Source organism: Ambystoma mexicanum, chromosome 12 (genome assembly GCF_040938575.1).
Source record: "Ambystoma mexicanum isolate Mex_15411 chromosome 12, UKY_AmexF1_1, whole genome shotgun sequence".
Taxonomy (NCBI): Eukaryota; Metazoa; Chordata; class Amphibia; order Caudata; family Ambystomatidae; genus Ambystoma; species Ambystoma mexicanum.
Window position 1 is genome coordinate 497,275,414 of NC_090936.1, and position 15,811 is coordinate 497,291,224.

Below are 15,811 nucleotides of genomic sequence, written 5' to 3' on the forward strand. Positions count from 1 at the left end.
ATTACCCCACCATCACGCACAGCAAAATACGGTAGTTTTTAAAAAAGACATTCTTACCGTCGGCAAGTCCTAATACAGATGTCAGGATTTTTCATGGTGCCATTGCTGCTGGGGACTTTGCTGTCCAAGATGGGATGATTGAGCCAATTTGTGTTCCTGCAATTGAAAAAGTACAATAAAAAAAATTATAGATGTACCAGATTGACCATACCAATATTTGCGCATTACATTCTGCCAGTTGGCACACATCCTCCCCCGCACACAAAAGGGACCTAGAGTGCAGGGTTCAGCCAGGAAATCTCCAAAGTTCGCTATAGGCCAGTCCACCCCAGCTGGCAGAGAGAGCAGTCAGAAAACATACCTGAAAACATGACTCGTACTCAGTCACAGAGACAAAAAAATAAAAGAGCGAGCGAGCGAAAGAGCATCAGCTTGTTATATTATACCCTTAACAGTGGAGAAGTCCAGTCTGCTGGCATTCCAATCATTCATCTACATATCTTACATAGAATACGGCATAGCCATGCAGCTTATACTGCAGTTAGGTGACAGCGCTGATGTAGGAGCAGACTGCCGCAGCTGCCATGCCAGACACGAGGGCCCCTGGCTTCGCCACAACATATGGTGCCACATGCAGGCGAAGGCCTGGCACCCACAGCCGGATGATATACATGAATTCCACTTTAAATCACTTCTATGGCAGCGGTGCACCCAAAGTACTGTTGGTAATGCAGTGATTTGAGTACATCAAGGGATGCATAGACTTGCTCTATAGTAGATGGCTCCCGGGGTAGCTCAGCAGTTTGACAGACCATTGCGGAGACTGTGTTTAAGGTTGAATTTAACCAAAACAATAAAAATATGCAAAACTTGTTAATCGAACAATTACTTATAAAAAAGGAAGAGCTATAAAATGTGTTTGGCCAAGGGATGGGTTGGGGTATTTCTGCCTCCGTTTGGCACCCATGAACCCAGTTTAATTTCCTAATAACTGCTGTCAGCACAACAGAAGCATTTATTTGTAAACATAACACCTTTATAAATATAACCTGTGATAAAACACAAAGCGAGGGGCACACAAATTGTATTGGTGTGGTGCTCAAGAAAAAAAAAAATAATAATTTCAACAGCGTTTGAGTTTAGAAATTACTTTTTTCCTTTCAATGTGTAAAATGCACATTTGAACAATAATGTGTCAAGCATGTAGAATGCCTGCTTTAAACATTGACCACCCCCCCACCCCACCAAGTGATGTTCATGGCCCATCGATTTCCGTGGTGTCCCTTTCAGGACAGAAAAAAACAAAACGGGATGAGCAAACAGAGCCAGGAAACGCACGAATGACGGCTGGGGAAAGGAGCACTGTTTAGATTAGGTCACCGAGCCCCCCAGCTTCCCTCTGCAAAGCTGGAGGCTTGGTAAAGCCTGGTCATGGCTGAGGTAGGCCGGGTCCCGAGATCTGGCCAGACATCTGATGCCGGATCTCGGACCCGGCCAGCGCCGTCCCATGGACCAGAGGGTTGACGAGGAAGAGGCACAGCCAAAGTAGGGGGACCGGTATTCTATGATATCTGACTCTGCCAAAGGGTGAGACCTTCCTGCACTCCTGTGGGGTCTAAGCCCTCCTGTAGCGTTCTAAGGTAGAAATGCGACCAATTCTAACAGTCAATTGTTATTACATTCAAAGTAAATATTTGTGGATGTGCCACATGTTTTCAAAATGTATTCTTCGTGCATTAAGTTTATCTCATACTGTTTAGATCATAATGAGTCTCAACACATCACAGGCATGAGTTTCATAGATTCAGTGAAAATCAAATTTTAATTTACAAGAATATAATTAGACATTAATTGCATGTCCATATTGGTTCTTCAAAGGAATATTTACTTTGCCACAACTAATAATACAAAATGATGATTGTTTTATGTTTATGTTGGTAAACTAACAGGCCGATTCATGGAAATAATGTGCGCGGAAAAACCGGCGCACGCGTGCGAAAACGTGCGATTCGCAGTGGCACAAAATCGCAGAAAATCGCACAGAAAACAGCGCAGAAAACAGCGCACATCCATTCATGGAAGCACTGGCATGCGCGAAATGTGGGATGTGCGCTGAGAAAGTGCGCGGCGCACGCTGGCGCACAGGTCATCGAACGCTGTGCGATAAGGCCACAGCGAATTCGCACATAGCGCGGCGCACAGAACAAAAGTAGGCGTAACACGGGGCGTCACACGCAGAATGGGGAACAACTCGTGAAAATGTGGGTGTCACGGGGGAAGTACAGGAGGCAAGTGCGCAGAACGCCCACACGCTCGCCTATAACACGTATTCATGGAATCGGGAAAAACAGCGCACGGGCAAAGACGCGCACAGGCCCATACCCGTACGCCACAGAAAGCAGGCGGTAGCAACCAATACATGTGCGCCAAAATGTGCGCTTAAAAAAAAAACATATACACAGCTCAGCGATTGTGCCTGGAGGAGCGTGTGCGTGCATTTCAGGTGTGCGCGAGAAGTTCTACACGCGTATTGGCTGGGTGCGTGTATTCCAGGGGTGCGCGAGAAGTTTTACACGCGTTTTGGCGGGGTGCGTGTATCTCAGGGGTGCGCGAGAAGTTCTACACGCGTATTGGCTGGGTGCGTGTATTCCAGGGGTGCGCGAGAAGTTCTACACGCGTATTGGCTGGGTGCGTGTATCTCAGGGGTGCGCGAGAAGTTCTACACGCGTATTGGCTGGGTGCGCGAGAAGTTTTACACGCGTTTTGGCTGGGTGCGTGTATTCCAGGGGTGCGCGAGAAGTTTTACACGCGTATTGGCTGGGTACGCAAATCCATTGGACCAAAGGCCCTTACAGCGCAGGCGCGTCTGTGACATGAACTGCACGTCCTAGTATCAGCACTTGTAATAGGTCCTTAGCACGTATACGCGGAAGTGACGTTGGACGTGTGGTCCGGTTTAAAAGGTACGTGTAGGACGTCATTTCCTTGTACGTGCTTTTCGTGGAGAGCGAGTGGGTGAAATCTGTACTTCTTGTCGGTTCACACGCGAATTACTTCACAGCGTTTCGAGTTCGTACTCCCTGTTACCTCTGTCAGTTTTTATTTTTTCTCTGGACCTGTTCCCTCAGACAGCGTTCACTTCTCCTGTAGTCCCGTCTCCTCAGACAGCATACAATTCTTCTTTTGGCGGGGGTGTTGCCAACGCGTGCACGCGCGTGTACTTCACGCACTTTTTCCAGGCAGACGGTGAGTTGCGCACCTATTTTCCAACAGTGCTTGCCCCGTGTGTCGCGTACCCCTTCAGAGGTCATTGTAGGCTGCGTGTGACACGCATACGTTCATTATTGTGTTTCTGGATGCCACAGCATAGTGCGTGTTTTTGTTTCCACGCACGTGGTCTACGAGGGGTCGCTTGCACGTCATTTTCTGTTATTGGGGTGCCTGTGCTTTGCGTGACCCGTCATCTTTCCCCAGGGGTTCCATTCAGCCTTGCAAGTGCACTAGGGTACGAATACCATCTAGTACCCTACCCCTTTGACCCCCAATTGCCCAGGACAATACTTTCCTGCTACTCCCATACGCACAGCTACATCAGTGCCATGTCTGGGAGGCGAGCAAGAGGTAAGGGTGGCAAAGGTGGTCGACCCTCAAGAGGTGGGCGTGGTGGGCGCGGTAGGGGACGTGGCCGGGATTTGCAGGCTACCCCTAGCACCCCACGTGTGGAGGACCAGTCAGGGAGACCCATTGCCCCCCCCCCCCCATGGTTGAGGAAAACGTGGCTGACACCATCGATGCTCAGCCCTTGTTGGACCCGTCCATTGTGGCACCTGACCTGGCACAGGCTCACTCCGAGACTGATTTCCAGGTCCACAAGTCTAGGCCACGGGTGGCCGTGCCAGTCAGTGTCACCAGGCCACGTGTATCAGGGGCAGCCATGTCATCTGCTGCCCCAAGTAGGCGGGGTGGGAAGGCTGCAGGGGCAGCTGCAGCTCCATCCACCCCAGCTCTGACTCTCCCAGCCAGGACAGTGTTGGTCCCAGTCCGTCAGTCTGAAGTTCCCCCTGCCACTATCACACTCGAGCTAATGCCTGCAGGAAGTCAGATGGTCAGTGTGCCATCGCACACTACGACACAGTCCACCGGTGCTCCTGCCCCGAGTGGCCAGAGCGGCATATGCCACTCACAGTCCCCACCACCTTACAAGAGGAAGAGGAAGAGTGCACGTGCACTACAGGCTGATGCCCCAGACACGGCTACACAGTCCGGCACGCCGAGGAAGCCTAGCTTCAATGATGCCGAACTGAATCAACTTGTGCAGTATGTGTCCGATCATGACGCCGAAATGTTGAGCACTCCAGGGTCTAGGATCACACCTGCTCGCCGTCAGGCACACTGGCAGGCCGTCGCGGACATCATAAGTTCCCTTGGGTTTATGAGGCGCACAGCTACTGAGTGCTACAAGCGATGGAATGACCTGAAGCGCAGGGCAAAGAGTAAGCTGGCCACAAGTCATGCCGCAACTCTGGTGACTGGAGGTGGGTCTCCAGTAGAGGACATTGAGCTCACTCCACATGAGAATGTCGCTGAGACCTACGTCACAGAGGAGCAGATCCAAGGTGTGGGAGAACTTCCAGATTACGAGGCATTGTGCGGTGAGTGCACATGCATGTGTGTGTGATCCATGTGTACGTTGCATGTGGGAGGGGTCCAGGGTGGGTGCCAGGTCAGGGTGTGTGTGCCTGAGTGGTTTGGGTCACCCATGTGCTTCATCCAATGCATTTTGCCCCCCGGGACTTGGGTATTGCAGTGTCCCTTCTGGCCACAGCAGGCATTTGCCACTATATTGCGCCAGTTGACCTTGAAGTGGCAACATGCAACAACATTGTTCCGTATTTCGCTGTGCACGTTCTGGCTGATTGTAGGAATACCCCCAGTCCTATTGCACATCACTCTGCCCTATTCTCACAAATATGACATGCCTATGGTACATGCCAACTGTGGGATGGCACTGCTAGCCAGCATGCATCTGATGTGTTGCCCTTCCATCTTGGTGTCATCAGTGTCTGACATTTACCTCCCCTTCCAACTCAGTGACAGTGCATGCATGGGAGGGACATAGTCATGTGGGACATGTGTCTATCAAGTACATTTCCTGTAGCTTGTCTGGCCTATTTGTGTGCCATGGTGCTAATGCCTGTTTCCATTTTCTGTCTTTCATGTTTTTTCAGAGGATGACGCACTTGATGCTGTTGAGGGTGAGGAGATGGTGCTCACCCGGGAGGGATCTCTGACACGTCCGAGCACGAGTGGGGGACGTGGTGTGTTGGTGGGCGAGAACCCACTCTTGCTGCAGGGCATTCTCTCCAGGGCTGTATATGGGTGCACCTCCCCAGAACTCATTTCAAGTGTTGATTCGGATGAGACCCATGTGGATTCGCAGGTATGTGTTCATGGAAGGGATACTGTTCTGTCTGACCCCACCTGCACCAGGGGTAGAGCCCACAATGGGGATGTCAGTGTTGGTAGGTGCGCCTGTGGTGGTTACAGATGCAGGGCCACACTCCGCAACATCTGATCCTGTTCCTGGGCCAGCAGATCAGAGGGGAAATGCAGTCCTGCAGCCTCAGGCAGTGCCGACACAGCGAGGCGCAGTTCGCCTTGCCCCAGACAGGTGTGGTGCCCGCCAACGCGGTGGCCGTCCGCCACCTGGCAATACCGTATGGGAGCAATCCATATATGGTATGGCCAACCAACAGGCAGCATCATCAGAAATGATTGCTCAAGCCATGGACAGGGTGGCCACTTCCATGGTCCCCCCAGAAAGGCTGAGGGAGCTACTAGAGCAGGCAATCAGTAAGGGAGGACATGTTGGACAATCTGAGGGAATCAATTTCTCTAGATGCCCAGGGACAGAGGGAAGCCCTGAGGGGGGAGGTCCAGCACCTCAGGCAGACTCTACTGGACCTTGAGGCTTCCACTGTCACCAGGACAGAACAGCTGCTGGAGCGCGTCACCCGTACGCTCTCGGCAGAGATGCAGGCAACTCATGCGGAGGTCCGGGCAACACGTCGGGTGTTGCATGGGGATCCCCGCGCCATATCCCTCCAGAACGAGGCCTTCAACACCCGCATGCTGGCTGCAATGGGGGACCACACCAGGGCTTTGCGTGGGCTGCCTCCCATAGCACCACCACCTCCTGTGGCAGCAGCAGAGGTCGAGGAGAGCGAATCCAGCAGTGATTCTCCCACAAATTAGTAGCTGTGCAGGCCATGAGCCCATGGAGGTGTTTTATTTTCGCAACATTCACCCAGGTGGCTGTTGGTGAGCATCCTGTCCTCGGACCTCCTGGGTGGCCTCCCCCACCCCCCCTGGCCCCCACATGGCCATTTTTGATTTTTGATTTTTGGAGGTGCAGTGTGTTGCCTTGTGTGGCTCCCGTGGGCTTCCACTGTGTTCCGTTGGGCACATGCAGGCTTGTCCTGAGTTTGGGTTAGATGCTTGGGTTTGTGAGACACACACCCCTCCTGCTTCCCGTTTCCATGGGCTTGCAAAGGGTGTGCCCAAGTGACAGTGAATTACAGTGACGTTGGACTCCCATGAGCTATGTGGCCAGTCTGTAGTCAATACTGTGTATACATTCCTAGTGCATATTGTAGTAGTATTGTACACTGCATGGTGTATTGATGTGTGCTTGTGCTTCCATGTCTCCCTCCTAATTTGCAGGGTCAGTCCTCATGTCTTCACAAGCCCGTCTACTTTGGAGATGGAGTTCATGTTGTTAGCAGTGCACTCACAGATGTGGCTGGCACCAACACTGTACAGTAAGAGGTGGTCGATGTGCTGGCATCATCAGGTTGTAGGTCAACGTATCCTTTAGTATTTGGTCATGTTTGTTGTTATTTATACATGTATGTGGGCATACTGTGTGTGGGCAGTTTCCATTTGGGACACTGTACTCTGTGGCACTTGTGTAATGTTTGGGGTATGAATTTGTTTGCTCTCACATTGCATGACATGCCATGGTGGAGATGAGTGTGGGCCTGATGGCAGGTGCCCCTCACTGCTGGGGGGTGGGGGGTGCAGGGGGACATGGATGGGGCCTGGGGGGGAGGTGTTGGGTGACATGGCACTGTTGTCATGTAGTATCTTTGATGGTGGTAGTGATATTGGCATCATTGAAGTGTGTCTTTTGATGACACAGCATTGGTGGTGTTTGTGTAGGTAGGGTGGCACACAATGGTACACTTCCAGATGTACAGTCTCAGGCTGGTATGGTTGTGACAGGTGACTCTCCATTGGGGCATCATCTTTGTCAAAATGAGTCATCATTGATTGTCAGCTGGTATGTGCCAGGGCTGTGCCCACTCCACAGGGGTGTGATTTTATGTGAAGTAATCAGCCACCAGCTGCGTGCGGGCTGCCTCCCCCCGTGCCCTTTCCCCTCCCATGCGCAGCGGGCGTGCATGTGGTTGGGGATGTGTGGTTACCACCATGTCCACGGCCAGGCCCCGGCGTGTTGCAACGTTGTGCAGGACACATGCTGCCACTATGATCCTGCACACTACTGGGGGAGCGTATAACAGCTGCCCGCCAGAATGGTCAAGGGAGCGAAAGCGTGACTTGAGCACTCCGAAAGTGCGCTCCACTATGCCCCGGGTTGCAATGTGGGCTGTGTTGTATCTTACCTGGGGTGGCGTGGTGGGGTTCCGAATTGGCATCATCATGTGGGTGCTGAGAGGGTAGGCACTGTCCCCTGGGGAGGTGGTGATGGGTATCATTAGTGGGGTTGTGACATTACTCAGTATCTGACATGCATGCACGCGCAGTGGCATTTATACTCACCGAGCAGCCATGTATCGCCATGCCGCCCAGCCTCTATGTCCCGGTTTAGGGTAGACATTCTGTAGATGAAGCTGTCGTGGGTTGAGCCTGGATAGTTTGCATATACTGAGGTGATGATTCCCTTGGCATCACATACTACCTGGACGTTGATGGAATGCCAGTGCTTGCGGTTTCTATAGATGTGCTCAGTTGCCCTGGGGGGACGTAGAGCCACATGGGTGCAATCAATGGCGCCTAGCACTTTGGGGAATTGTGCCACCCTGTAGTATTCCTGTGCGACAGCCTGCCTTTCTGCAGGTGTTCTGGGCAGGTATATGTGCCTGCAGACTGATGGGCGTGCAGTGATGATGGCCAAGACCTGGTGTAGGCAGCGTGACTGGGTGGCCTGTGACACCCCCCCCCCACTATGGCACTTGTCCGCTGAAATGATCCAATGGCCAAGAAGTGCAGTACATTGAGGACCTTCTCCAGGGGGCTGAGGGCTTGGGAGCAAAGGGTGGGTGATGTGAGGTCATCCTCCCACTCACTGACCAGGTCGAGTATAATGTGAGGTGGAAACCTGTACCTCCCATACACCTGGTCATCAGGCATCCCAAAAAGGCTGGTTCTGGGTGTGAAAATTCTGGCCCGGACCATCATCCTCCTCCTCCTGCGATATCCCACGGCCACTGCTGCTAGGAACGGTATATTCATCCTGGCGTCTGAGCTTGTTTGTTGTTTGCGCGCACTTTTATGCTGTGCGGGTCAACGTACGCCTGCTTCCTGCTGGCATACGTGCTTCCGGATTGGCCACATTCGATTCCATGAATACGTGTTGTAGGCGAGCGTGTAGGACTTCCCGCGCACCCCTGAAATACGCGCGCCCAGCCCTAACGCGTGTGAAACTTCTCGCGCACCCCTGAAATACACGCACCCAGCCATTCACGTGTAGAATTTCTCGCGCTCCCCTGTAATACACGCACCCAGCCCCAATTCTTGCGCACCCCTGCAATACACGCACCCAGCCCTAACGCGTGTAAAACTCCTCGCGTACCCCTGGAATACACGCACACGCTCCCCCCAGGCCCGATCGCGTGTGGAAGCACCCGCGCACCCCTGAAATACACCTGCCCAGGCTAATCGCGTGTAATACATCTCGTGCTCCCCTGTAATACACGCACCCAGCCCATTCGCGTGTAGAATTACTCGCGCTCCCCTGTAATACACGCACCCAGCCCTAACGCGTGTAAAACTCCTTGCGCACCCCTGGAATACACGCACACGCTCCCCCCAGGCCCGATCGCGTGTGGAAGCACCCGCGAGCCCCTGAAATATACGCACCCAGCCCATTCGCGTGTAGATTTTCTCGCGCACCCCTGTAATACACACACCCAGCCCTAACGCGTGTTAAATTTCTCGCGCTCCCCTGAAATACACGCACCCAGCCCATTCGCGTGTAGGATTTCTCGCGCACCCCTGTAATGCACGCACCCAGCCCATTCGCGTGTAAATTTCTTGCGCACCCCTGAAATACACGCGCCCAGGCCAATCGCGTGTGAAACCACCCGCGAGCCCCTGAAATACACGCGCCCAGGCCAATCGCGTGTGGAACTTCTCGCGCACCCCTGAATTACACGCACACGCTCCCCCAGGCCCGATCGCGTGTGGATGCACCCGCGAGCCCCTGAAATACACGCGCACAGGCCAATCGCGTGTGGAACTTCTCGCGCACCCCTGAATTACACGCACACGCTCCCCCAGGCCCGATCGCGTGTGGATGCACCCGCGAGCCTCTGAAATACACGCGCACAGGCCAATCGCGTGTGGAACTTCTCGCGTACCCCTGAATTACACACACACGCTCCCCCAGGTCGCGTGTGTTACTTCTCGCACTGGTACAGGGTTGGCGCAGCCCTTTGCGATGGTTTTGCGATCTTGGTGGCTTTTCCTTGCGCGAGGGCGTTCTTGGGGGCGTAACTGGCGCTGCTGCAGGGTCGCTGCGATACTCTGCGCCACGGCTTGTTTTGGAGGATTAATCCATGAATACGATGTGCGCTGAAATGGATTTTATCGCACGCGGCTGGCGCAGACATTCGCACGGGAACACTCTGCGCCAGCCGCGTGCGATACTTTTGACTTTATTTCCATGAATCGGCCTGTATGTGTTCAAGCTTTTTGTGCTCACTTAATGAGCAAATAAGGACTGACATCAAATAAATCATAGGCCCATATCCACCAAGTTCACAATATGAAGATTCCCCATTGATTCCATGGGGGATTTTTGGTAGGGTTATGCCTCGTTAGATTGTTATACAAGGTTTGTCCTTATATTTAATTTCCTTAAACACCAGAAAAAACATGGGACGATGCCCTGTAGCTAATGCCAACGCGTTTCAAATTTTAGAAGTTCATCTTCAGGGCCTTCAAGTTATCTGTTCAAGATATCTGATTCAAAGGGTGTTGTCCATTCAATAAGGCGAGCATTGTATCTCCAAGACAGGTATTGTGTTGGAGGAGATCTTGTCCATCGCCCACAGGGAACTTTTCAGGATTCTTGCAGTTTACGGTTCAGCTACTCTTCATGGAGAGTCAATGGCCGACGCTATCAGCAGTGTATCCTTGTCGCAATCTGCTGTGGGGGAGCTGGATATCATACAACACTGGAAATGCGTGCTTCTGTCGCTGCTCCCCTCCTACCCCATGGCCAAGCAAGGTGGGGGCACAGCGGGAGAGGAGTACAGGGGGAACCAGCATTGCAGTGATCCGACCCCCCTGCTCATCTTTCCCCACGCGTTAGTCTTCGTGGGCCCAAACGGAGAGAGGGAAGCAGAGGGACCGACAAAGGCCTGAAACACTTGCTTCCTGGCACTCCCTCCAACTGTGGTGCGGCGGTCTGAGCTGAGAAGCGGCATCCCTTACCAGGCAATAAGACGCTGGCAGCACCAGCAGGAAGCAACAACGCAGCGTGGACACGCGATCCAAATGCAGGAAAGCGCACGTCCAGGCTGCTTTTATTCCCCTGAGCCCCCATCACATTGCACTGCACTGACTGAGGATGTATTTTCACTTTTCTCGCTGTCCTGGATCACACGCCCCGCAGATAGAAGGTATGGCTATTATTTAGGGCTAAATACTCATGGTTATCTTGCTTGCAAGACTACATAGGCGTTTGCATTTTCACAGTATACTAGCAAAGCAACGGGCAGGCAGCTAGTCAGTGAGACAACGCAGGTAAAAAGTCTGTCCTATACAGAGAGAAAGAAATATTTGGGGGCGGGTCAATGCACTGCCTGGCGCACTGAGCGGTAACGTCAGGCACATCTCCCTGCAATGTTCAGAACCCCTCACCTCGTAAAGGCAGTAAAGTTACAGAAATCATACCAAGGGAACTGCATGCCGTCGTAGTGTGCCCATTGCTGTTTTAACAGTGAAAGCAGTGTTGCGCGATAACAGCAGCGCTAGTCATTGGGCCGGCTCTCGCCGGATCTGAGGTCCCGCACCAGGTGTGTAGCCGGATCCAGCCAGAGTCAGCCGCCGCAAACCCCAAACCCATGCTCTGCGCTGGGTTACTTTGAAAAAAAAGAAAAGAAAGGAGGCGGCACAGAGTAGGGGGCGGAGCAGCTCATTGCTGCCATGAGCACTCTGATGGCTCCGCCCCCCTACGTGCACACAGCAGGATACAGGTCACAGCTGCAAGAAAAGCAAACTGTAATTTCCTCTGGTGACCCTGTGCAGGGTGCACAGGGTGACCAGAGGAAGTTAAAGTCCTCAGCCACGACTCAGTTTATTTATGCAATGTTTGTCGGATACATGGACCCGGATTGTTCATTTATTCATGCAAGGTGTGTCGGATACTTGTATCCGACAAACATTGCATGAATAAATACCCCCATTATCATTTAAACTATCCCACACTATGCAGCCACCCAGCTGCTTTCAGAGGTGAGCTGCAGGAGCTGTGCCGGGTGTGGTTCAAGTAAAAGAAAATATAGCTTATGGCGTAGTGTGGATGCTGAGACGGACGCAGTCTGTTGTAGTCTGTGCCTGTCGTGCGCCAATGGATGAAAACAGAAGTCTGCGCAGCGGGCGCCATAGGATTATGGAGGAAGAATCGTGCCCCGCCAACTTCAAGCGCAAACGGCAACTCCTATCAGGAAGGGGGCAGCGAGACGATTGAAGGCAAGAGCTGCATCTCCCGGGAGAACCTAGTGTGTGACACACTGGAGGGGGGGGGCGATAAACAAAAACAGACCGCTGAGGCAACGCAGCCAGCGTGCCCACATGAATACAAAGAAAGCGACTCGAAGACTATCTGAAGCTGGAGATATTGTTTCCATTGCTATAAACACTGTCACCCCCAGGGTAAGGCCACAGCCGATGCTCTAGGGTCATGAGGCAGCTCTCCCACAGTCCCTCCTACCTGCTGCTTGCTTGCGGTTAAGAAAACGAACATGAAAGTAAATATCAAAGTCCACGATATTGTGGTCAGAGAGGATTTAACAACTCCTCGAGATACGCTGACAAGGAATAATGCATGGGGGTATTGTGCGGATAACGTGGAAGAAGGAAACTCATTAGCCCATTTAACATCTGAAGACAAAGGACCACACAATCCCGGGAAGTAGGCTTGGAGATCTCGCGAATGCCTAAGGCGGCAAAAAGCCAAAAAATGTAAGATCTACGCAAGCCACTACCTCAACCCTCACTACCGAAGACGCTTGCCGAGAGGAGACGGGCCCCTGAGGAATAAAGCCCAGCCCTGCCAAAGTGCTGAAAACAAAAACAAACAAAAAAAAACAGCCAGGGTGGGGGCAAATTCTTACAGCAGGCTACAAGGGCTACAAATCAGAAGAAAAGACTCAGAGATCCCGAGTACACACGTGTTTGGGCCCAAAAGCGTTAATGAAACCTAGTCTTCTCTCTACAGCAAAAATCAGTGCTCTCTAGCACATTGAAACATTTTTTTGCAACAAAAATCAATGGGGGAGCGGCTTCCTGTTGAACTGACAGACGCCGAAATGCTGGCTGGGTCGGAAGCCTGTCACGTCAGCAGGTGTCAGTGCCAGGGCCACATTACAAGTAAGTTCAGCAGACAAGCTTCCCCTACAGGCCCGTTGCAACGACAGAAAACAAGCGGTAAGAGCCGGGGAGGACCTGCCCAAAACACCAACATTGATAAAATGGCATTATATCAGGCAAGAAAAAGGACGGTCCGATGGCCAATTAAGTGAGGACATTCTACAGAATCGTATTCCAGAGATGACAAACGAAATCGTCGAAACGGCTGCCTGCCCAAGGCCTAAAAATCCGGACCAGCGAACCGAGGTTGGCTTGGAGAAAAGTCAACCAGACAATACCTGCATCGTCTAACGAAAGTAGCCTTCCAAGGCAAGAGCTTGGAATGACACTGATAAATGAGGGCACTCAAAACAGGATGGCATCTCCACGAATCACAGAAAGATAGATCCCCATAAAAAATAAAATAAAAAAATACTAAAAAAATAACTTGAATTAACCCTTCAGCATGGGTTGACCTTGGAGACGACTCCCCCGAGGAGACGGCTCAGCGAAATTGCAACTCCAGTTTCACGAGATACCCCTTCCAAAAAAGTCGACTTGATGTCCATTATGTTAACGGTCCCAATTGCGCTATCCCCTTTTTGTAAACTATATGAGGCTATGAATGAAGCCCTTAAAAGACAACTCGGCAATAATGTCATCCATGCATTCAAAACTAACCCATCTGGAGGGTTATATTGAAGCCAAAAATCCGGAGAACACCAGACACTCAGAACTAGTTACAGCAACAAGTTCAACTCAAACACCAGTACGAGATTCCTCTTAACAGAGTTCCGAAGTGGTCACATCAGCCGGCACCCAAAAGGAAGTACTGGCACTAGCCCAAGCCAAGGGTAGAGAAGCTTATGTATCGGAAGGCATTATCCCAGATCTGAAGTCACAAGAGACGGAACCTGCACAAAGAAACCAAGGGAGAATGGGGCTATTGCAAGTGATCTATGGCCTTTTGAGCCATTACCCCGGCAAAAGCCTTTGCGAAAACCATTGCGGGATTCAAACGTAGGGCCTAAGGCATCCTACAGGACCTTTGGACAAAATGGGCTAGGACTAGCGAAGGATGTAATGGTATTTAGAGGGAATAAAGAAAGCACAAAGGCAACAGGTTACGGGGTAGTGGCTCAGGACGTTGTGAAAACCAAAGCCGACCCTCAAAATTTTATTCTTTTTTATTTTTAAAAAAAGGAGTGTCTTTAGACTTGAATGGATCTCCATCAGAACAAATAATGTAGTACTCAACCAAAGGAAGGTTATTCAACTTTGTTAACAAACTGCAAGCCTGAAAAGACTGCACTCAGGGGACATCCTGATTGTTGAACCAAGGGAGGAAGATAACAAAGAGTGCTCCTATCTCCATATTGAAGCAACTAACGTAAGGAGCCTCTTCAGAAACTCTATAGGGGACTTCAAAAGGATGGGTTATGAAATTAAGGAGATTCACGAACCAAAAGAGACAAAAGTTTGATATGACTCAAGAGAGAGAGAAAGATACACGGGCAGAAAAGCTCACCAAAAAAGCCCAAGTAATACAAAATTGAAGGACAGACTATAGATGCACAAGAACCTACATAAGGACGCCTAACCACAGTCAGAGGGGGGTATCTTCGAAATTGTGAACACTGTCCATCATATGAACGGACCCTTAATGAATCTTCATCCAAACAAGGCGAGACATCAGACTCTCCTAAAAAGGGATTCCCACGAGGCCCTACCTTCGGGAGAAACAAAGACAAGAAAGTGGCAAACAAAGAGCATGAGATTCCGAGAAACCACTAGCACAGGCGTAGAGAGGAAAACGAGCAACAACCGCCCCCAAAGCAGAGCATTTGGACATCAAGAGTCCAGAAAAAGTATAAATTCTTCTAGCCACCAACATCGAAATGCAGGGAGGTTTCGGGGCTTGACCTAGGGGGAAGTCAGAAGAAGAGTTGCACCAAGGAAAAACTCAATGTGCTCATGGAATACCCGAGGTTTCGGACATCTAACTACGAACTTGGATGTTAACCTGGGCAACTGATATTGTCTGTCTCCAAGAGACATGGTTAACTACAAAGCCTTACCTCGACGGATATGACCCGGAACTCTCACCAGCAATTAAGGGGGAGGTTGGTAGGCCCATTTCCAGGCTCCTAACCTCCCTAAGAGCAGGAAGTGGGTTAACGCTAGATTCTACCCTTCAAGCCACAGAACTAATTCAAGCAGTCTTAGATTTGTGGAATAGACAAGAGCCCCAAGAAGATCCAACTAAATTTGAAAAGATTCTCCTAATCAACACTTCCTGGAGTCCGGCCAGAACTGATGCCGACAAATACTTACACGCCATAGAAGACACCCTTGAAGAAGCCAACACAACCCACAAAAATCGATCACACAATAATTTCGGGTGACTTAAATGCAGTGTGCGTTACAGAGGGGGCAAAGGAGGCACACCTTCATTCGAGAGTGCATTTATATCTTAGGGGCAGAAAATGGAATCTGCTAATGGATGCATACGATCTGCATAACCTCCACAAAATAAAAAACAACCAAATACCATCAGTACCGACATGGGAAGGAAAAGGAGTGGGTCTCATGATAGATCACTCATGTGTCTCAAGAAAATTGCTGGAGTAAATTTGAAGTCGTGAGAACCTTAAACAGCGACCATAACCCAGCAACCCACTGGAAAGTCACACACCCGAACAGGGAAAGCATGTTTAATAACCTGGAACCTTGTAAAGGGAATACACGTCTCCTTGATATCTGACTATCGCCAAGCAAAGGAACAGTGGGGAAAAATAGGCACAGAAGTTCTTGCTTATCAGCCCTTCCTCAAAGTACACAAAGTTAACAAACTGCAGAGCTCTGACACCTTAAAACCAAAGCTCCACGTGTACAACAAACTTAGTACCTAAAAGGCGAATGGTAAGACAAA

The 15,811-nt window shown here is 50.9% G+C and overlaps 1 long non-coding RNA gene across 1 annotated transcript in view; it reads right to left on the minus strand.

Annotated features, from left to right (window-relative positions):
• The window catches only part of LOC138513704 (uncharacterized), a 73,641-nt gene that overhangs the window by 15,592 nt on the left and 42,238 nt on the right, over nucleotides 1-15,811 (minus strand). The window contains exon 2 of the long non-coding RNA XR_011281797.1: nucleotides 58-156. This is a non-coding gene — a long non-coding RNA (uncharacterized lncRNA). The remainder of the gene's footprint in view (nucleotides 1-57; nucleotides 157-15,811) is intronic.